Source organism: Phyllostomus hastatus, unplaced genomic scaffold (assembly GCF_019186645.2).
Source record: "Phyllostomus hastatus isolate PE091 unplaced genomic scaffold, TTU_PhHast_1.1 phas_contig_551, whole genome shotgun sequence".
Lineage (NCBI taxonomy): Eukaryota > Metazoa > Chordata > Mammalia > Chiroptera > Phyllostomidae > Phyllostomus > Phyllostomus hastatus.
In genome coordinates this window covers 8,195,293-8,218,703 of record NW_025333909.1, presented here as the reverse complement: position 1 = coordinate 8,218,703, position 23,411 = coordinate 8,195,293, and the positions used below count along the sequence as shown (strand labels likewise).

Here is a 23,411-nt window from a genome sequence, read left to right as displayed (position 1 = left end):
AGTTTGCCCTGTGACCTCAGTCCTCTCATGAGTCAAGGCAAAAATGTTGATTTGCAACTTGCCCTGCCTTTTCTTGTTGAAAGGACAGGAGTGATGACTCCTGAGATTTTATATGTCTGAAAACCGTAAGTTTTCACTTTTTAAAAAATTTATTTTTTACTGTTGTTTTAGTACAGTTGTCTCCATTTTCCTGCTACCACTTTCCCCCGCCCTATCCACCACCCACTTCCCACCCTCAATCCTACCTCTCTTTGGCTTTGTCCATGGCTCCTTTATACATGTTCCTTGAGTTGACCCTTCCCTTTCTTCCCCCCATAATCCCCTTCCCCTCTGGTTACTGTGAGTTTGTTCTTTATTTCCATGTTTCTGGTTCTGTTTTGTTTGTTTGTTTGTTTGTTTTGTGATTAGGTTCCTGTTAAGGGTGAGATCCTATGATATTTGTCTTTCACCACCTGGCTTATTTCACTTAGCATAATGCTCTCCAGTGATGGATATGAGCTCCTTCTTTCTCTCTGCTGTGTAGTATTCCACTGTGTAAATGTACCACAGCTTTTTGATCCACTTATTTACTGATGGGCACTTAGGTTGCTTCCAGCACTTGGCTATTGTAAATTGTGCTGCTATGAACATTGGGGTGCATAGGTTCTTTTGCATTGGTGCTTTGGGATTCTTAGGGTATAATTTCAACAGTGGAATTGCTGGGTCAAAAGGCCGTTCCATTTTGTTTTCTAAAGAAATTCCATACTGTTTTACACAGTGGCATTTTAAAAGCTCACATTCTTTGACTAGGAAAGGTCTCGTTAGGATTTTATTCTAAGAAAAAAGAAGGCAAGTGTACAGTTTCATTGGAACTTAGTTTAAATCATTGAAAAATGCATAACAATGTGCCCATAAATAGAAAGTTAGTTAAATAATGGATCATCCATAAAATGGACTATTGTACAGCCATTTAAATAAATGTGTAGATCTGTATGTATTGAATATTAATCTAGAAATATGTTCATGATATAGAGTTAGGTGAGCAAAGCAGATTAAGTAACAGTAGGCTAGATATTGGGATAAAAAGTATGAGCAAAAAAGATGTTCCTTTTCTTCATGGAGAGGTGGGGAAAATAGACATGAAACAACTACATAGAAAAGTAGTGTCATTTGTGGCAAAGAAGTACAAGGTGCTTCCAGATTAGTTAGCAGGGCAGGGCTCCTGAAGAAAATGCTGCGGGTAGAGGGAATAGCATGTGTGAAGACCCTGAAGTAAAAAACAGCATGTTGGTTTCCAGGAATGGAAAATTTTAACTTGACAAAAATACACAAAATAGGGGTAGAATAGGGGCAAATAGGCAGGTATTAGATCATGCAGGTCATTTAGACCACTGCCATTCATTGAGTCCCAGGCATTATTCTAAGTATTCTATGTGTATCAATTAATATAATCCTAACAAGAACTGAAGAGGTAGGTACTATTATACTCATTTTACAAATTAGGAAACTAAGACTAAAGATAGCCCCTCAACTCCATGCTCATTAAATGGAGACAGAATTCAAACCCAAGTACTGAATACATCTACTCCAAGGCTCTGTTATGTAACCTAACATCATTTAGAGTAAAGGTAGAAGATAAGGCAGGAAAGATAGCTGGGGCTATAAGGTAGAAGAAAGCTTTCAGAATAATAAAAAATGTTATTTTTAAGGAAATTCTGTAAAAAATTAAAACACAATCAGAACTATTAAGAAGGTAGACTTGGCAGAAGTGTACAGGAAGAAGAATGGATTAGTCAGACTATTCAAAGTGTGATCCCAGAAATGGCAGCATTGACATCACTGATTTGCTAGTTATAAGTACAAATTCTTGAGCCCATACAGACCTACTGAGTCATAAACTGTGGACAGGAACCTAAAATCTGTGTTTTAATAAGTTTTTAAATGTGATTTTGATATACAATAAGTATTGCGAACCACTAGATGAGAGAGAGAAATGGTCGGTGGTAGGAAAACCAGTTGGAGATACTACAAATTTTTTATTGTTTAGTTTTTATTTCATTATCATAAGCTTAACTCTGCAATCAAGCTAGACTTTGAAGGGGTAGGGAAAACATGGAACCCAATGAACTGCATTGAGAGCACAATTATAGAACATTCCAAGCAGATGGGGGTGAAGGGGTGCTCTCCCAAGCTGCAGAAGGAATGGTCTGGTGGTTAAGATAAAACACAAGTCAAATGTATTCGAGTTGTCCACAGTCAGCAATGGTGATCTTCTGGCTGGTCTTGCCATTGCTGGACCCGTAGTACTCCATGCCTGTCACATCCATGTCATCTGTCACCTGGCTGAAGAGCACATGCTTGCCCTCCAGACACTCAGTCTTGGCAGTGCAGATGAAAACTGGGAACCATCTGTGTTGGACAAGATGCCAGGACCTGTGTGCTTCGGGATGAAATTCTCATCATCAAATTTCTCTCCATTGATGGACTTGTAGTGTGTGAAGTTACCACCCTGGCACATAAATCCCAGAATAATTCTGTGAGAGCAGGAACCTTTGTAACCAAATCCTTTCTCCTCAGTGTGCAAAGCATGGAAGTTTTCTGCTGTCTTTAGAACTTTGTCTGCAAACTGCTCAAAGGAAACGTGGCCCAAAGGCTCGCTATCAGCAGCAATGTTGAAGAACAGGGTGAGGTTGACCATGGTTGAGCGCAGGAAGGTCCGAAGTGGTGGTAGCATCTGCAAGGTGGGAGAGATACTGTAAAGATTTAAGTAAAGGCTATTAAAAGTCTGGGTTAAGGTAAGTGCTAGGAAAGGATGGACTTGAGACTCCCCACAGCTCTGAAGTTAGCCACTTCTTGGATGTGGAGGGTAAGGAAAAGGAAAAATAAAATAGAAATAAAAAGCCAGGACTTGCTAGTTAGAGAAAAATAATCATTTTGGTTTTGGATAGGTTCTTCTCCAGTTGATGTCACCAAAAGTACTTTTTCAAAGCTCATAACTTACTTTTGATACTTTCCAAGCCTAATTTAAACAGACAGAGATAGATAGGTAAGTAGGTAGGTAGATAGCTAGCTAGCTAGCTAGCTAGCTAGCTAGATAAATTTCTGCTTTTCTTGTGTGACAATTTGGTTAGAGGAAGTTTCTTATAGCTCTTAATTTGGTTTTAGGAATTTCCAAGAGGTGCAAAATTCATGTTAAAGCTTCAATGATAATAGCTGTAATCACTTGCATAAAACCATCAAAAAACACCAACTTTAATTGTATAGCTATTAATACAAATGTACTCTGTCCAACATCTAACTACTACATTCTCATAAAAGCCACTATTTATATATCAGAAGGACACATTTATAGCTTTCATCTTAAGCACTGGTGATCTTATACTACCAATAATTAAATTCTTCCTCCTCTCTATCTGGTCCCACTGCCCCTGCATTTCAAGCTATTATAAAAAGTTAATGAAACACCTTACATGGTGCCTTCCACTAATAATAAAGGCCTAAAAATACTGATTTGATTCTAAAACAGTGCTTTCTAGCCACTAATTCCAAAAATGCACTGTGATAACTCTGTGTAATTAAGATCCCCATAAAATTATACTAAGTAAAATATAAATAACTGTAAATACTGTAAGATTGATATTTACTAAACAAGCTATTCTATCACAACAAATATACATTGAAATGGTAATAAAATGCTACAGAGGGTTCTAGGCAGCAGAACATGAAACCTGCTCATCTTTTCTCATCTCACCTTTTCATATCAATTTCTGATTTGGGTCCATTTAGTACAATGTGATAGACACTCATTAATTGATCATGATAAACCACTTTTCTATCCCTTTTCCTTTAATCAATTCACTACAATTTTCTACAATTAAAGTACAAACAGGCACTGTAAGACCTTTAATAGATCATTCCCTCTCAGATTTTGTTAATTGGTCTGCCTAAATGTTTACCTTTCTCTCACTCTTCCTACTCCATAGTCTCCCTGCAAACAAATGAGAATATCTTCGTGAATAAAGGAAAAATGACATATTGATGAACCTAGACGAGATATGGTCTAGGATGTGCTTCTGAGGTAATCCTATCATCTAAAGATTACGAGAACTTCTGCAGGCTTCAATGTACGACCAACTATTGCTTCAAGCCTGCACTTGAGCACTTGAGTCCTAGATCTGCCACTGAATAACAATGACTCTACATAAACCTCTCTCCCTTTTGGCCTCAGTCTCTTAATGTGAAAGAAAATAATTGAACTAGATAATCTCTAAAATTCCTTAGAGCTCTAAAGATTTATGTATTAGAAAAGCACTTGAGTAGTCAGTTATATCATTTCAAATCAGCTGAAAACTACACATCATTTATATTGTGTTAGAAAGCATAGTATATGGAAGCTATAGAGTGGTTAAAACATGAGCTTTGAAATCGCACTACTGCTTCTAAGCTTGATCTGTTACTTACTAGCTATTTAACTTGAGAAAATTAGTGAAACTGTCTGAGCTTTCTTGTCTATTAAACTGAGGCAATGATGCAACCTATCTGGACAGGATTGTTGTGAAAATTAAAATGATGCTTAATATTTCTCAATGCATATCAGGTATCATTGTTATTATAAAACTTAATTTAATCTTTAAAAATTCATATTCCAGTTCCATTATTTACTACAACCTTACTTAAACCCTGCTTATTTTTCTTCAAAATTGAAGGTGCTACTACAAATAGTGTCTACTGTGGTAGACATTATTAATATTCCCCCTAAGCCTCCTTCTTTTTCTATTTATGGATATACAGAGGATTATATTTTTATACCCCCTTTAACATAAACATGATTACATGTGTAGTTCTGACCAATGAAATGGGAGAACTGACTCATTTGACTTCCAAAGCATTTAATGCATTTCAAAGGTGATTTTATTTTTGGGAAAATCCAGAAGTCACAGGGCACCAAATCTGGGCTATAGGGGGTGCTGAGTCACCTGAGTGATTTGATGTTTCACCAAAAAACTCTGTGGGAGACAGGATGCATGAGTGGACATGTTGTCGTGATGAAGCTGCCAATCACCAGTTGCCCATAGCTGCGGCCTTCTGAATCATCTGAAAAGTTTCTGAAGAGGAATGTTCAAGCTTAATGCAAAATTGGATACAGACGCATGACTTTACTTGCTCAGTCATTTTGAATGTGACAGTCACACAGTATACATGCTCACTCAATGGTGTCTACTGCCCCCATTGACTGGTATTGTTCATATGTGTGCATTCCAGTCCACTCTCCTTGGCCGCCAGGTTACATCAATGTTGTGCAAACCATTCTTGTTATATTTAACAATGACTGGACTTTTTCCAGACATATTTTTTACACACACACGTACACACACACACACAAAACACACACACACATATGTATTACTTACGACAGTATCTAACCTTAATGGATATTTATAATTCCTTATAGCTGCACAGCATCTTGAAAATCTGCTTATGTTTTGGCAATCCTTTACTTTATGAGGCATATCTCACTTCCCACTATAGGAACTGAAAATTATTTTCACAACCTCTCTTGCAAGTAAGGCATGAGAATATTAAGCCTCTGCCTATCATAATCACACACCAAACTTTGAATGGAAGCTAGAAATGGGAGGACATTAGGATCATCCAGAAATAACTCGGGTGATGAGTGTAGGCAGTAGCAGCAACTCTGACAAATTACTGGAAATAGTGACGGTATAAGATCTAGTAGTGGTTTCTAGTATCTGTGATCTCATTAGTGCAACCTGTGAAAACTTCAAGTTTGGTTCTCTGGTCCCATTAGACTGGAAGTATATGAACTGCCCTTTTGGTTCAATTTATCCAAAGTCATTTGTTTTCTTGCAACCAAGAACCTTGATCCATATATTAAGCCTTCAATAGAAATTATCCATTATTATTATTTCCCATTGTTATTCTCCACTAGATAAGGGCGGCACCTTACCTTATTTGATTGTCTTGCTCTCCATAGAGCCTAGCACAGTGCTGATAACACAGCAAGTGACCAAGAACCAATGTAAAGAATCAATTTAATAAATCATAGCACAAATGTTTTCCATGAATTTGGCCTCTCTTTATCCCCATCTTGGTCTTCCTTTTATGATCATATATTCTTTTCTTCTACAACAATTTTCACAATGGACCAACACTGTCAAGACTGATTTGAAAATATGCCATTTGTCTACATTCTGTGATGACTTCTTTTTGCATTATAGCATGAATTTGGAAAGTCCTTTCTCAGATTAGGAGTATAGTACTGAAATTAAAATACAGACTTATTAGAACAAACTTTAATTATGATCATTACAAACCAAATGTTATAGTTTTAATCTACTAATATAGATTTGTTTTTGTTTGGTGAGATGGCTTTACTACATCCCCCATAAAGCATTTTAATCAAGTATCTCATTCTCTAGCAACCATTTACTGGCAGTTGTTGAAAGCAGAGCCTCTGTGTTTCTATATATAAATTTGCACCATTCTCCCTCACCCCATGAACATGCAAATTCATGGTATTTAGCATAACACTGTGTACAAAGTATGCACTTGATATAGGACTGTTGAAAGTCTCATGCCATTTTGACCCCACTACATTTTCATTTACATTGTATGTCCAGAGAACACACACTCTGGAAATGCTCAACTTTGTGATGGAAAATTACTTGGTGCTCTGCTTTTTCCATTCTCATTTAGTGATATCTGCATTAAGGTAAAAGCTTCTGTGTAGTGTCCTGAATATAATAAAAAAAGCATACAACATTAGTTTGGCACATAATTAATAGCTAGACAGAAATAAATGCATTTAAGTGCAGATGTTTTATCATGTTCAAAACAAAGTAAGTATAAACATTTAAATATTCATCTAGCTGTTTCTTCATATTAAAAAATTGATGGGTTCTCTTTCTACAGCAACATGATATAAACATGTAACGTAAACATGTTATGACAATGCCAGTAATAGTCTGGCAACAAACATAATAAGTCCTAAAATATGCATGACTTTTTATCTAGCAATTCCTCTCCTAATAATTTATACTAAAGAAATCATCAAAGATGTATGCAAGTATAATACATAAAGATTTTCATATTATTTATAATATTGGAAAGTTAGAAACAATCAAACTGTCCAGTAATAGAAAATTCTTTTAACTATAGTAAGTCTACATGGAGGTAAGGTATACTGCCATTAAAAATCATGTTGTTGAAGAATACTTATTGACATGTGAAAATACAACCCAGTGCTAAGTTAAAATATAGGCTTCAAAAAAGTTTGTACAATATGGAACCACTTTGGGATATATACAGAAATGTAGCTATAAAAGTAACTAAAAATATACAGAGGAAACTTGGTTCTTGAACTTAATTCCTTCTGGAAGGCTGCTCAGGAAGCTATTTGTTCAAAAACTGGATCAGCTTTGTGTGCTGCCTAAGAGACATGTGACTGTTCATACAGGTATCAGCATGAAAGTGTTGTCAGGTCGAGAATCAAAGCTTTTTCAACAATCGAGACATTTTTTTTCCATGAACAACTTGATCAAGAACTGAATTGTTTGAGATGGGAGATGTTTGAGAACCAAAGTTTGACTATATAGATACACAAAAATGTTAACAATGATTTTCTCTGGATGGTGATATAGAAAATGATATTTTTGTTTTTTGTTCTCTTTTGTGTTTCATCAATTTTATGCAGTTGGCATATATTTACTTTTTATTAAAAGTTGTAAAGGTTAATAAAACTTTTTATTAAAAGTTGTAAGGTCAGTTATATTGAGAACATAAAGGAGCTTGCTGTTATATCAATTCATATTGCATATACATTGTCTATTGAAAAATAAGGCAACCTTTTAAAATTGTCTGGTACAATATAACTTTAATTTGTTTCAAGTTATATGGAATTAGCCGGTAATGTATTTGAGAATGAAGGGAACCATATTCCGTTGTTTAAACTGGGATTGAAAATAATTCCAGGGGGGGAGAAATAAACAATTTAGAAACAACATTGTTGATATTCAATCCTGATTAATTCTATTCGGTTCAATTCTTTGAACTCATAGATTGTGAGCTGTTGTAAACCTACAGAGAGTTTCTGTGATGAATGCAGTTTGTATGCTTCCTTAGAAATTCTCTGGAAATCATATCAGACTCAATAATCAGCTGCATGCCTTACTTTTGTACCTCTTAGAGACTTCCTAATAGGTGCCAGTGTCAGTGACTAGATGTAGCCATGGCTGCAGAAAGAATCACTCGGCTTAAGAGCTGATTAGAAATAGAGCCATAACCAGGATTGGAGACATCATTATGAAGAAGCATGTTTTCCCCAGTATAATCAGACCAAATACACATGTTACCTAGACACTTGAGAGGATAAGTCTCATGGTATCACAGTATGTGTATATCAGAATATAAAGATGATGAGGTTCATGCTCTCAGGAATTCATAGTCTTAATTAAATCCAAAGGAAATGATTTACAATATACACATACCAGGTTGGTCCAGAAAACAAAAGTGAACCAGGTATGTGTTTACCTACTATAAATGCATAGATATTTTTTTCTGGCCCAAAAGCACTCTTTAAAATTCTATTGTCAAAAAGTCAAAATATCTTGTAGAGAAGACACCAGTAATGAGGCATAAATCATTTGCAGAGAAAAAGGAGGACATATATGTATAATAACCAAGCCTCAAAAGGTTGCCTGGGGCTTTGTGCAGGCTTAGGATTTTCAACTCAATATTACCTAACACATCTCCTCCTCATTACTTTTCTGTTTGATGGTGAACTAAATTTACTATTTTTACTCTCCAGGTAGTTTTAGTTTCTCCTATTCATCCCCTCTTTAACTTCTACCACAACTCCCATTTACTTGGAAAAGTTGGAAAAGACCTTAAAAATGAGAAACTAAGCACACCTCATGCCTACTTAATAAGGAAAGATGTACAAACATTTATAACTAGTCTTATAATCAATTTGGGTGTTTCACATGCACACATTGTACTTTAAAATAACAATGACACCTATGGCAGTTTCCACTGTTTGAGACAATCTTTGGTTACTTGAATTATAAACTTATTTAAAGAAGCCAAATATAGAAATAATAAACCTAAACACTGAAATGTTTAAATGTCTGGTGTGGAGAAGAAAGCACACTTGTAATGGCTATATGAATATAAACCAACTCAATGCTAGATGTTCTGTCTACATTGCCAAAATTATATATAATTTTTTTTGCAGTCTGTAAGCTGGGTAGTTCACAATTTGTTGGCTCTTGGTTAGGTATGAGTGAAAGGCTGGTGGTTTTTTTTTTTATAAGATTAATTAGCCAACAATCAACAAGTATATCTGAGGCCTTGAGAACATGCTATCTTGCTAAGGCCATATAAAGAGAATGCCAATACAACCAATTTATTTCTTTTTTGTATTTTTAACCATGGAAGTTCTCTTGTGTAGCACTAAGCACAGGGTGATCTTTATTTTTAAAAAACATGTTTATTGATGTTTTTTAGACAGAGAGACAGAGAGAGAAACATTAATGTGAGAGAAACATCAACTGATTGACTCCCAATATAACTGGTACCCTCATAAAAAATGACCAAGTGAATAGACAAAGACACATAGGGAAAATGCTGTGTGATAACAATGGCAGAAATTAGAGTAATGTGGCTGCAAGCCAAAAAAATAGCAAAGATTGCCAGAAAACCACCAGAAGTTAAGAGAGGCAAGGAAAAGATTCCCCTACTGATTTCAGAGGGAGCATGACTCTAATGGCCCCTTCATTTCAGACTTTTAGCCATCAGAACTGTAAAACAATACATTTCTATTGTTATAAGCCACCCAGGTGTGGTACTTTGTTATTGCAACCCTACGAAATTAATACAGGGTTTTCTTTTTAAAATCAATCATTTATCATTGTAATTTTTGTCTAATCATACATTTAGAAAATAAACAGTACAAACTATGCATCAGGAAATATGATAGTGTTCGGGATATATTAAACAGGAGCGGTCTCCATTCCCATGAACTTTATAATCTCGTACAGTGAATTGACATTAATTGAACAATCACACAAAATAAATACAGTCAAAGCTCAGCTCCCAAACATCTCCTATCTCTAAAAATTTGGATCTCCACCAAGTTGTTCATGGAAAAAATGTCTCAGTTGCTGAACAAAACTTCAGTTCTCAGTTCTTGACCTGACAACCCTTTCATGCTGATACTTGTATAATCAGTCATATATCCCTCAGGCAACAAACAAAGGAGATTTGGTTTTCAAACAAATCACTCCTTGAACAGCTTTCTGGAAAAAATTAAGTTTGAGAACCGAGGTCCCACTGTAATGTATATTCAGCATATTATACAGGGTACAGATTTCAGTCCCAAAACACGTGTGCAAGAGATAAAACACTTTTTATAAGTGAATTGAAGTTATACTATGAGCCCTGATTCCATTAAATGTTTCCTCATCTTCCCATGGGTTGATTCTGAGTTTCAGCATTAGGTTGGGTTTATGTGGTCTGTAGTTATCAGTTGTAGAGGGGGAGTATTTGTGTGGGTCTTGATTTATCAGGTTGGCATTTGTTAGGACATAGTTTACTTCTATGTTATCTTTTCTTTAAAGCCCCCAAAGCACCATTAAATACCATTTTATTTCTTATTCATAAGATTGTCTCAAGTTGAACCCCGTGCCTATCCCATTGGTAACATACCGCTGCATTAGGGTTTTGCTGCCTTCCTGTATTCTACTACAGAAGGAGGATACAACTTTCCTCTTCAGACATCCCTAAACAACATTCCAGGCAAAGGGAACAATATATGTGAAGACCTCATTGTAAGCAGTAGCATGGCAGTTTGGGAATTAAAAGAAGGCCAATGTGGCTGAAACACCCTAGAGAATGAGGAGGAGATTGCATTTTGCATTGAAATCATGTTCTAGATGTAGACTCTATAAGCAGTGCAAAGTATTGGAGGCTATAGTAAGGATTAATGCTTAACACTTAATGCAGTAAAAAGCCAAGGAATGGATTTAAGAGTGGCATGACTGAATTTAAAATTTGAAATTATTATTATGATTTGGAATCTGCTGAATGGAAAGCAAATATTTTAGGGAAGGGAGAGAATGGAAACAAGGAGATAGATTAGGTGACTATCTTGCCTATTCCAAACACGATAATTTTGGATACTGTATTGGAATACAGCTGGTTACACATAGATATATTTAGATAAATTTAGGCAGTAAACATAAGGCTTTAGTGATGGATACATTATGGGAAGTAAGGGGGAAAAGGTGCTAAGGGTGACACTTGTGTTGCTTAAACTGGATAGAGAACACTTCCCTCCAGGTATGTGTGTGTGTGTGTTTGGTGATGGTAGAGAGACCATTATTTCATTATTGGACATGGTGAATTTTAGGTAAAATTGAGATTTTGAGTAGGCATAAGGAATTATGTCAGCACTGAGAAGTGGTCTGGTCTCTGTCTTTCTAACTAAATATCAACTGTACATAAAAGTAAATCTGATTTAACCAGAAGAGAACTGGAAAATTCACTAATACTCTAATAACAAAGTATCAGAAAAAAATAAGAAAAATCCATTTATAATTATATCAAAAACATAAAATACCTAGGAATACATTTAACAAAGAAGATGAAAGAACTATACAACAAAAACTATAAGATACTAATGAAAGAAACTGGAAAACACAAATAAATGAAATAATATTCTAAGATCATGGTCTGGAAGAATATTTTTAAAATGTCTATATTGCCCAAGCAATCAACAGATTCAATGCAATTCCTATCAAAAATATAAGGGCATTTTACACAGAAATAGAACAAACAATCCTGAAATTTGTATGGAACCACAAAAAACCTCAGTAGCCAGACAAAGCAATCTTGAAGGATAAAAGCAAAGCTTCAGGCATAATGCTCCCTGATTTCAAACTATGTCACAAACTTAGTGATAAAAACAGTATAGTATTAGCATAAAAATAGAAACAGATCAGTGGAGTAGTATAAACAATCTAGAAATATACCAACACAAATATGGTTAACTAGTTCATGACAAAGAAGCCAAGAATATGCAATTTGGAAAGGACAGTTTCTTCTACAAATGTTTTTGGGAAAACTGGACAGCCACATGAAAAATAATGAACCTCAACCACTATCTTCAAAAATTAACTGAAAATGGATTAAAGACTTGAATCTAAGGCCTGAAACTATAAACTCCTAGAAGAAAATATCGGCAGTAATCCCTTTGACCTTGGTCTTGGTGATAATTTTGGGGGGATGATTCCAAAAGCACAGGCAACAAAAGCAAAAATAAACAGCTGAAATTACATCAAATTAAGAAGCTTTCACACAGCAAGGGAAATCATCAATAGAAAGAAAAATCAACCTACTAAGTGAGAGATAATATTTTCAAATGATATATCTGATAAGAGGTTAATATGCAAAATACAGGGTCCAGCAGAACAAACACTTGCTTCCGTGTGGTTGGTAGGATAATCATATGGGTGTGATAATTTATCATTTTAATTTGAACATTTCACCTAAAATGTCATATGGTGTGCTTGAGTGTGATATCATTATGTTATAGAATTACATACTTATGATTTGGTAATAAAAGATTTTGTAATAAAAAGGGGCGTTATTTGTGCTAGACCCTGTATATAAGAAACTCAAATAACTCAACAGAATTAAAACACTCAATAGTATTTAAAAAATCAATGAAATAATGGATAGAGGACCTGCATAGGCCTTTTTTTTTCCCAAAGAAGACATACAGATTATCAACAGGTGCAAGAAAAGATGCTTAACATCAGGGAGATTCAAATCAAAACCACGAGATATCACCTTACACCTGTTAGAATGATTATCATAAAAAAGACAACAAGTAAGTGTTGGCAAGGATGCATAGAAAAGCAAACCTTTGTGCACTATTGCTGAGAATGTAAATTGGTGCAGCCAATATAGAAAACATTACAGAGAGGGCTGTCGGCATAGTAACACTGAGCAGCAGGGTCTGTGCTCTCTGGCAAGGGGCAGAAGAGCTCCGGGGAGCACCGGGCACAGGAGCTAGAGATGAGTGTGGACTGAGCCCTGGAGTCACCACCAGCCCCAGCAACCAGCAGAGCCCCAGCCATGGAGGACCAGCTCCTGTGCTGAGAGGTGCGAACGTACCCAAATGTACCTGGATGCCAACCTTTTCAACGACCATGTACTCCGGGCCATGCTCAAGGCATAAGAGTCCTGTGTACCATCTGTGTCGTACTTTAAGTGTGTGCAAAAGGAGATCCTGCTGTCCATGCGTAAGATTGTGCCCACCTGGGTGCTGGAGGTCTGTAAGGAGCCTAAGTATGAAGAGGAGGTCTTTCCCTGTCTGTGAGCTACCTGACCAGTTCCTGTCCCTGGAGCCCTTAAAGAAGAGCTGCTTGCAGCTGCTGGGGGCTACTTGCCTGTTCATGGCCTCGAAGACGAAGGAGCCCATCCCCCTGAGAGCAGAGGAGGTGTGCATCTACACTGACAACTCCATGTGGTACAACAAGCTGCTGGTAAACAAACTCAAAAAGAACCTGGTTGGGGGGTGGGGAGTGGACTAAGATGGCCTCAGAGTAGGAACGAACAGATTTGGCTTCCCTCTGCTCAGGGGAGAAAATCCCGGCCGATCTATGGAGTAGAGAAGCAAGCAACCAACATACTTCAGCATATGTGAAAATAGGGGACCAAGGATTGTGGTGGAACTGGAAAACCAGACCCTAAGAAGAGTGCTGCAACAAGGTAGGGTCCCAGGAACCAGCGTGTGGTCCGGGGGCTGCAGCCCCAGGCTCAGGGCCCGCTGCTGGGTTTGCCACAGAGTCCTTGGGAGACAGCCGGGACAACTGCTCCCTCCCCAGCCAAACAAGGTCTAAGGGGCACTGAGAGGAATCCAGGTGCTAGCAAACACACAGGGGCTGTGAGCACCTTTGGAGGCTGTGGACACCGGAGAGGCTGGGTGGAGCAGCAGGCCCCGCCCCCACAGTCACTGGTCTGGCTGGAGAGTTTGGAGGCAGTGGGAGAAGCCAGGCCACTGTGTGGAGCAGCAGCCTTGAACAGGAGGAATTTCTCAAGAGAAAGCAGCAAAAATACAGACACTGTTTGGGGAATTCTCCTAAAGTGATCAATCACTCCAGCCTCCCTGCCACCCAGCCAAGGGTGCACCGGGAGAACATCCCCGCACCCCATCCACAGCAGTAACCCTGGGGAAAGGCCTGATTCCCACACCCAGGGCGCAAGGCTGAGGAGCCACATTAGCTTCCCAGACAGTGTGGGAGCCAGTGGGCACGCCACTGACCCAGGAAGAAAAGCCATACCAATCACCCCGCAGCCTGCCGCACCCAGCAAGAGCAGAAAAACTGGTTTTGCCACTTTGAAACAAAGAGACTTTTTAATTTCATTCTATTTTGTTTAACAATTCTTAATTTTTTAATTTTTAACATTTTTATTCTCTTTTGATTTCTTTTTCCTCTTTCCTGCTTTCTTATTTTATTCCTTACTCCTTCCTTTCCTCCAATTTTATCTCTTCTTCCTTCCTTTGTCTGCCTTTTTTATTTTTTTTAAAATTTTTTCTAAATACCTACAAGTGAGACAAAATCCTGGATCTGTGAAAAGACCAAACTTGAACCCAAAGAAGAAGCATCACAACAGCTGGAACAGTGAGACAAATTTCACTCTGCTATTACAGAGAACCTGCAAGTTATTGCATATTTGTATTATTATTATTTTTCCATTATTCTTACATCTTTTTAAATATTATTTTTGTATCCCTCTTCTTTTTGTATAGTCTGCTTTGCTAGGATGGTTATATTGTATGACCTGACAGTTTTCCCCTGATATCTCTTTCATAGTGTATTGCTAATCTACTGTCCTTTAACTCACCTGTGTCCCATTAGCACACTATTCGAGGTTCTGTACTCCCTATTCTTGTTACCTAAATCTCATAGATTCTGTCATATGATTGTTGCCCTAATATGATTGTTAATAATTGTTGTTCCATGCAATTGTAATTACTTCACAACACCCCTCCCAGATCTTAGCCCATTTCAAAGTTTCCTGAACTCTATTACTGTAGTGGTTAACTATATTCTCTCATACACTACACCTATTTACTCTCCTTTACTCTCACCTTATCTCAGAATCTGACCTCCCACAACCTCCCTGCTTTAGAGATCCAACTCACAATCCCTCCTTCCCCAACAAGAGTCTTATCTTCTTTCCATCCTTTCTAAAAATCAGCTAGCTGGGTGGAAGATCACGGTTAACACTATATATAGTCAAAGGATCTCCTATCTCTTCTCTACTTGCTGCTACTGTAAATACCATAGAATACTCTCTTGCTGTCTTAAACCATTTTGCCTCCCCTCTCCAGCTGATCACAAAAAAGAGTAGATGGAGGAGGTAAACACCAGGATACCTGCTGGAAGAGGAAACCCAACAACAAAGGAACCACTAACAGATAACAACAGAAGAAGGTGAAGGAGGAAGTGGTAACCACACAAACCTCAATCCAGGACCTACCTGGAAATCCAACTAAACAGTAGGGACAGTACCCAATACAAACAACTGAACAACAGCAAGAGAGAATTCTTTAAACCTTATACACATGGAAGAACCAGCTTCAACACAACCTGCCCTCACCAGCACAACAAAATACAAGAGGTGGTGGACAGAGTGACCCTCACTTAACCAGCTGGTGAGTTAGGAACCACCAAAGAAAGACCCAACGACAATCAAAACCCAAAGGCAAACACAAAGCCAACTTAAATGACAGCCCAAGACTAGTGAGCTCGGGAGATCAAGGAAACTGCACCACTGAAACTCACTGCTAGTCTACTACAGAATTTCACACCACAAACCCAGGGAGACAGAACAGATCAATTTAAGAAGCTGAGGCTAACAAGAAGAGTCTCACAAACCATGGGAAGACAAAGAAACAATCCTCAAACAAAAGGAAAGGAGGAAGCCCCAGAAAGAATGCTAAATGAAATAGAGGCAATTTTACTATCAGATATTGAGTTCAAAACAATGACTGTCAGGAAGCTCAATGAGCTCACAACGAGCTACCAGAAACCACAGGGAAGCTACAGTGAGCTCACTGAAAACTACATCAACATGAAAAAGGAAATAGAAACTATCAACAAAGGCCAAGAGGAAATGAAGAATACAATTTCTGAACTGAAGAACACAGTAGAAGGAAAGAAAAGCAGGATTGATGAAGCATAAGATTGGATTAGCGAGCTAGAGGACAAAGTAGAAGAAAACACCCAGAAAGAGAAAGAAAAGGAAAAGAGGCTCAGAAAGAATGAAGAGGGATTAAGAGAAATGCAAGACAATATGAAATGTAATAATATCCGTATACTAGGGATACCAGAAGGAGAAGGAGAAGAGCAAGGCATAGAATACCTATTTGAAAAAGTAATGATGGAAAACCTCCCTAATTTGATGAGAGAAAAAGTCACACAAATCCAGGAAACACAGAGGGTTCCAATCAAGAGGAACTCAAAGAGGGTCACGTCAAGACATATCATTATTAAAATGGCAAAATACCAAGACAAAGAATCTTAAAAGCAGCAAGGGAGAAACAGAAAGTAACATACAAGGGAGCCCCAATAAGGCTAGCAGCTGACTTCTCAATGGAAACACCCCAAGCCAAAAGAGATTGGCAAGAAATATTCCAAGTAATGCGAACCAGAGGTCTGGAACCAAGGCTACTTTACAAGCAAGGCTCTCAATCAAGATAGAAGGTCAAATAAGAAGCTTCCCAGACAAAAGAAGTCTAAAAGAATACTCCTCCACCAAACCAGCTCTGCAAGAGATGCTAAAGGGACTGCTTTAAGAAAAAGAAGGAAGAGAGAAAGAGAGAGAGAGAGGAACACAGGTACGAAAATGGCAATGAATAAGCACCCATCAGTAATAACCTTAAACGTAAATGGATTAAATGCTCCAATTAAAAGACAAAGAATAGCAGAATGGATAAGAAAACATGACCCACACATATGTTGCCTACAAGAGACACACCTCAGGACAAAAGATGTACACAGACTAAAAGTGAAGGGCTGGAAACGAATTTTCCAAGCAAATGGACAGGAAAAAAAAGCCAGGGTAGCAATACTCATATCAGACAAAACAGACTTCCAAAAAAGGGCCATAAAAAGAGACCCAGAAGGCCACTTCACAATACTCAAGGGAAGAATCCACCATGAAGACATAAACATTGTCAACATATATGCACCCAACATTGGAGCACCCAAATACATGAAGAAAATCTTAGAGGACTTTAATAAGGATATTGAGAGCAACACAATTATAGTAGGGGATTTTAACACCCCACTGTCAAAAATGGACAGATCTTCCAAACAAAATATCAACAAAGATACTGTATCATTGAACAATGGCCTAGAGGAAATGGACTTAACTGATTTATATAGAGCCCTTCATCCCAAAGAAGCAAAAACACATTCTTTTCAAACGCACATGGAACATTTTCAAAGATAGACCACATCATAGGACACAAAGCAAGCCTCAACAAATTTAAGAAAATTGAAATTATACCAAGCATTTTCTCTGACCACAAGGGACTGAAACTAGAAACCAACCCCAAGAGAAGAAACCTGAAACACTCAAAATCATGGAGATTGAATAGCATGCTATTAAACCATGACTGGGTCAAGAATGAAATAAGGGAAGAAATAAAAAAGTTTCTGATGACAAATGAAAATGAACTCACAACAACCCAAAATTTATGGGACACAGCCAAGGCAGTCCTGAGAGGGAAGTTCATAGTGATACAGACCTACCTAAAAAAGATAGAAACATTTCAAACAAACAACCTAACTCTATGTCTACAAAAACTCGAGGAAAAACAATAAAGACAGCCCAGAGAGAGTAAAAGGAAGGAAATAACCAAGATCAGAGCAGAATTAAATGACATAGAGACTAAAAGCACAAATCTAAGGATCAAGGAATCCAGGAACTGGTTCTTTGAAAAGATAAACAAAATCGACAAGGCTTAAGCAGGCTCATCAAGAAAAAAAAGAGAAAGATCCAAATAAACACAATCAGAAATAAAAGAGGAGAGATTACAACTGACACCACAGAAATACAAAGGATTGTAAGAAATTACTATGAAGAACTGTATGCTAAGAAATTTGAAAACCTAGGTGAAATGGACAAATTTCTAGAAAAATATAAACTTCCAAAACTCAATAAAAAAGAAGCAGAAAGCCTGAACAGACCAATAACAGCAGATGAAATTGAAGCAGTAATCAAAAAACTCCCAACACAAAAATGTCTGGTTTCAGATGGTTTCACTGGTGAATTCTACAAAGCATTTAAGGAAGACCTAATCACTATCCTTCACAGACTATTCCAAAAAATCCAGAATGTTGGAAGACTCCCAAACTCTTTTTATGAAGCCAGAATCACCTTAATCCCAAAACCAGATAAAGACACAACAAAGAAAGAAAACTTCAGGCCACTATCACTGATGAACATAGACGCTAAAATCCTCAACAAAATATTGGCAAACTGCATCCAACAATACATTAAAAAGATCGTACATCGTGACCAAGTGGGATTCATCCCAGGGATGCAAGGATGGTTCAATATTCTCAAATAAGTAAATGTCATACATCACATAAACAAAAGCAAAGACAAAAATCACATGATCATATCAATAGATGCGAAAAAAGCATTTGATAAGGTACAGCACCCATTTATGATAAAAACACTCAGCAAAGTGGGAATAGAGGGAGCATTCCTCAACATAATAAAGGCCATATATGAGAGACTTACAGCCAACCTCATACTCAATGGGCAAAAACTAAAATCTTTTCCACTAAGATCAGGAACAAGACAAGGTTGTCCACTTTCATCACTTCTATTCCATATAGTACTGGAAGTTTTAGCCACAGCGATCAGAAAAGAAAAGGAAATAAAAGGTATCCAAATTGGAAAGGAGGAAACAAAATTCTCACTGTTTGCAGATGACTGTTGTTCATAGTGATACAGACCTACCTAAAAAAGATAGAAACATTTCAAACAAACAACCTAACACTATGTCTACAAAATCCTATAGACTCTGCTAAAGAACTGCTTGACCTAATAAACGAAGTTGGCAAAACTGTGGGATACAAAGTCAATATCCAGAAATCAAAGGTATTTTTGTATAACAACAATGAAACACAAGAAACAGAAATCAGGGAAAAATCCCATTTGACATAGCAAAAAGAAAAATAGAATACCTAAGAATAAATCTAACCAAGGAAGTAAAAGACCTGTATAAAGAAAACTACACAACACTGAAGAAAGAAATTAAGGAAGACACAAACAAATGGAAACATATACTGTGTTCATGGACTGGAAGAATGAACATCATCAAAATGTCCATACTACCCAAAGCAATTTACATATTCAATGCAATACCTATTAAAGTACCAATGGCATATTTCACAGACATAGAACAAACATTTCAAAAATTTATATGGAACCATAAATGAGCCCGAATAGCTGCTGCAATTTTGAGAAAGAAAAGCAAAGTAGGAGGGATCACAATACCTGATACCAAACTGTATTACAAGGCCACTGTAATCAAAACAGCCTGGTACTAGCATAAGAACAGACACATGGGCCAATGGAACAGAATAGAGAGCCCAGAAATAAACCCAAGTCTCTACGGTCAATTAATATTTGATAAAGGGGGCAGCAATATAAAATGGAGTAAAAACAGTCTCTTCAACAAATGGTGTTGGGAGAACTGGACAGCTACATGCAAAAAAAATGAAACTTGACCACCAACTTATACCACACACAAAAATAAATTCAAGGTGGATAAAAGACTTAAATATAAGCCATGTCACCATTAAAGTCCTAGAGGAAAACATAGGCAGGAAAATATCAGATATTTCACACAGCAACATTTTTACTGATACGTCCCCCAGAGCAAAGGACATAAAGGAAATAAAAAAATGGGATCTCATCAAAATAAAAACTTCTGCACAGCAAAAACAGCATTGAAATAAAGAGAACCAACTGTATGGGAAAACATATTTGCCAATGATACCTCAGACAAGGGTTTAATCTCCAAAATATATAAAGAACTTACACGACTCCACTCTAAGAAGACAAGCAACCCAATTAAAAAATGGGCAAAGGACTTGAACAGACACTTCTCTAAGGAGGACATACAGAGGATCCAGAGACATGAGAAGATGCTCAATATTGCTAGCTATCAGAGAGATGCAAATTAAAACCACAATGAGATACCACTTCACACCAGACAGAATGGCCATCATAAACAAAGCAACAAACAACAAGTGTTGGAGAGGTTGTGGAGAAAGGGGACCCTAGTGCACTGTGGGTGGGAATGCAGACTGGGGCAGCCACTGTGGAAAACAGTATGGAATTTCCTCAGAAAAGTAAAAATGGATCTGCCTTTTGACCCTGAAATTCCACTGCTGGATTATATCCTAAGAACCCTGAAACACCAATCCAAAAGAACCTATGCACCCCAATGTTCATAGCAACACAATTTACAATAGCCACGTGCTGGAAACAACCTAGATGCCCATCAGTGAATGAGTGGATCGAAAAACTATGGTACATTTACACAATGCAATTCTATGCAGCAAAAAGGAAGAAGGAGGTCCTACCCTTTGCAACAGCATGGATAGAGCTGGAAAGCATTATGCTAAGCGAAACAAGCCAGGCAGTGAAAGACAAATACCATATGATCTCACCTCTAACAGGAACCTAAACAACAAGACAAACAAACAAGCAAAATATAACCAAAGACACTGAAATAGAGGACAGGCTGACAGTGACCAGAGGGAAGAGGGGAGGGAATTTCAGGGGAAAAGGGGAGGGTTTACAGGAACAAGTAAATAGGACACATGAACAAAAACTAGGGGGTGGTGGAAATGGGAAGGGGGAGGGGAGTGCTGGGTGGGTGGGTTTGGATGGGAGTAAAAGAAAATTGTACTGCAACAACAATTTAAATAAAATTAAAAAAAAACAAACCCTGGCTACCATGACCCCACAAGATTTCATCGACCACTTTCTCTCCAAGATGCTGGTGGCTGAGGAGAACAAACAGACCATCTGCAAACACGGGCAGACCTTCACCACCCTCTGTGCCACAGACATGAAGTTCATATCCAACCTGCCCTCCATGGTCCTGCTGGGAGCCTGATGGCCCGTAGTGGAAGGCTTGCACTTGGGAATTTCCAACAGCTTCTCGTCCTCACGGGATTCCTCTCCAAAGTGATTACGCGCGACCTGGGCTGCGCTCGGGTATCACGTGATTCCTCAAGCGATTACGTGCAACCCAGGCAGCGTCAGGGTCTCAAGCGATTCCTCTCCAAAGCGATTTTGCGCGACCCGGGCTGCGCTCGGGTATCACGTGATTCCTCAGAAGCGATCCCATGCAACCCGGGCTGCGTCAGGGTCTCAAGCGATTCCTCTCCAAAGCGATTTTGCGCGACCCGGGCTGCGCTCGGGTATCACGTGATTCCTCAAGCGATTACGTGCAACCCGGGCAGCGTCAGGGTCTCACGCGATTCCTCTCCAAAGCAATTATGTGCGACCTGGGCTGCGCTCGGGTATCACGTGATTCCTCAGAAGCGATCCCATGCAACCCGGGCTGCGTCAGGGTCTCCCGCGATTCCTCTCCAAAGCGATTATGTGCGACCCGGGCTGCGCTCGGGTACCACGTGATTACTCAGAAGAGATTCCATGCAACCCGGGCTGCGTCAGGGTCTCACGCGATTCCTCTCCAAAGCAATTATGTGCGACCCGGGCTGCGCTCGGGTATCACGTGATTCCTCAGAAGAGATCCCATGCAACCCGGGCTGCGTCAGGGTCTCCCGCGATTCCTCTCCAAAGCGATTTTGTGCGACCCGGGCTGCGCTCGGGTATCACGTGATTCCTCAGAAGAGATTCCATGCAACCCGGGCTGCGTCAGGGTCTCCCGCGATTCCTCTCCAAAGCGATTTTGTGCGACCCGGGCTGCGCTCGGGTATCACGTGATTCCTCAAGCGATTACGTGCAACCCAGGCAGCGTCAGGGTCTCACGCGATTCCTCTCCAAAGCAATTATGTGCGACCCGGGCTGCGCTCGGGTATCACGTGATTCCTCAGAAGAGCTCCCATGCAACCCGGGCTGCGTCAGGGTCTCACGCGATTCCTCTCCAAATTGATTACGTGTGATTTGGACTGCCTCCTGGCCTGCTGGGAGCAGATCAAAGTCCTGCTGGAGTCCAGTCTGCGCCAGGCCCAGGAGCAGAGCCTGGACCCCAAGACTGCGGAGGGGGAGGGGCTGGAAGAAGAGGTAGACCTGGCCTGGATGCCTACTGAAGATTCAGACTTGAACATTTGAGGTTGCCCATGGCTAGGGAGGTGCCGGCCCCAGGTCCCGCCCTAAGCAGCCAACTGCTCCTCCCCAGGACCAATCACTGTGGAAGGGGAGGCTTCCTTCTCCTTGGGTTGTTTTTTTTCTTTTGTCTTTCTCCCTTCTATCTCTAACGTAAGTGAAGCAAACAAAAAAAAAGGTATCGCAAAACTGCCTTTCAAAAAAAGCACAAAAAATAACGTGTATAACCATGAGCTGAGTGGGGTGGGGGGAGGGTTGTATTACCAAAATAGAGGATATTATACCCCAATATTTATGAGCGTGTTTGTGTCTGTGTTTAGAGAATGGGCAGTGGAAAAAGTGGGTGCTTAGAAGATGAGTGTCCACTCCAGGAAAAAGTTTACATCCTCACATTGCCATTACGACAGTCTTTTCTGTAGAGAAGTTGAAGGTTTAGAATCCTTTGATGCCAACTGGTGTTTGAAAGTAAGGGCCTTACAGGTTCACCTAAAGAACACAGGTTAATGGTTAGGAAGTTTTTCAAGCACTAAAATATGTTAATTTATAGTGAAAGCTAAAAAGAATATTACAGAGGATGTTCCTGAGGCCAGCATGATTTATAAAGTAATGCAATCTCCCTTTGATTTAAACCCACACACGCCTGCTGCCTTTCATGGGGCAGGTTTAATACCATTTAGAAAAGGTAGGTCCTTTCATAGGAGGGTCAGCGGGGAGAATCCCCAGAAAAAAAACACAAACACAGTGATTCGGCCTGTTTGGTGTTGCCCAAAGTGATCCGATCTGAGAAGCATCAGAGTTCCCCGAAAATTAGAGTGCTTGAATCAAGCTCGGTTCTAGCACATTCTTATCCCCTGCTCCCTCCTTTAGAAAGAGTGTTAGCAGCCAGTAGACAGTTTTCATATCTTGGCTCTGTACCTTTGATCATTATTGAGTAGGGTGTGTGTGGCGGGAGGTGGTGAGGTGGGCTCTGGGAGGGGATTTGAGGGAGGGAGAGTGGGAGAGAGGCAGGCGAG

General features: G+C 39.0%; 2 pseudogenes; one reads left to right on the top strand and one right to left on the bottom strand.

Moving 5' to 3' along the window:
* Nucleotides 1-2,006: 2,006 nt before the first annotated feature.
* Nucleotides 2,007-21,611, bottom strand: LOC123824335 (annotated as a pseudogene).
* Nucleotides 13,138-22,404, top strand: LOC123824276 (annotated as a pseudogene).
* Nucleotides 22,405-23,411: the final 1,007 nt, after the last annotated feature.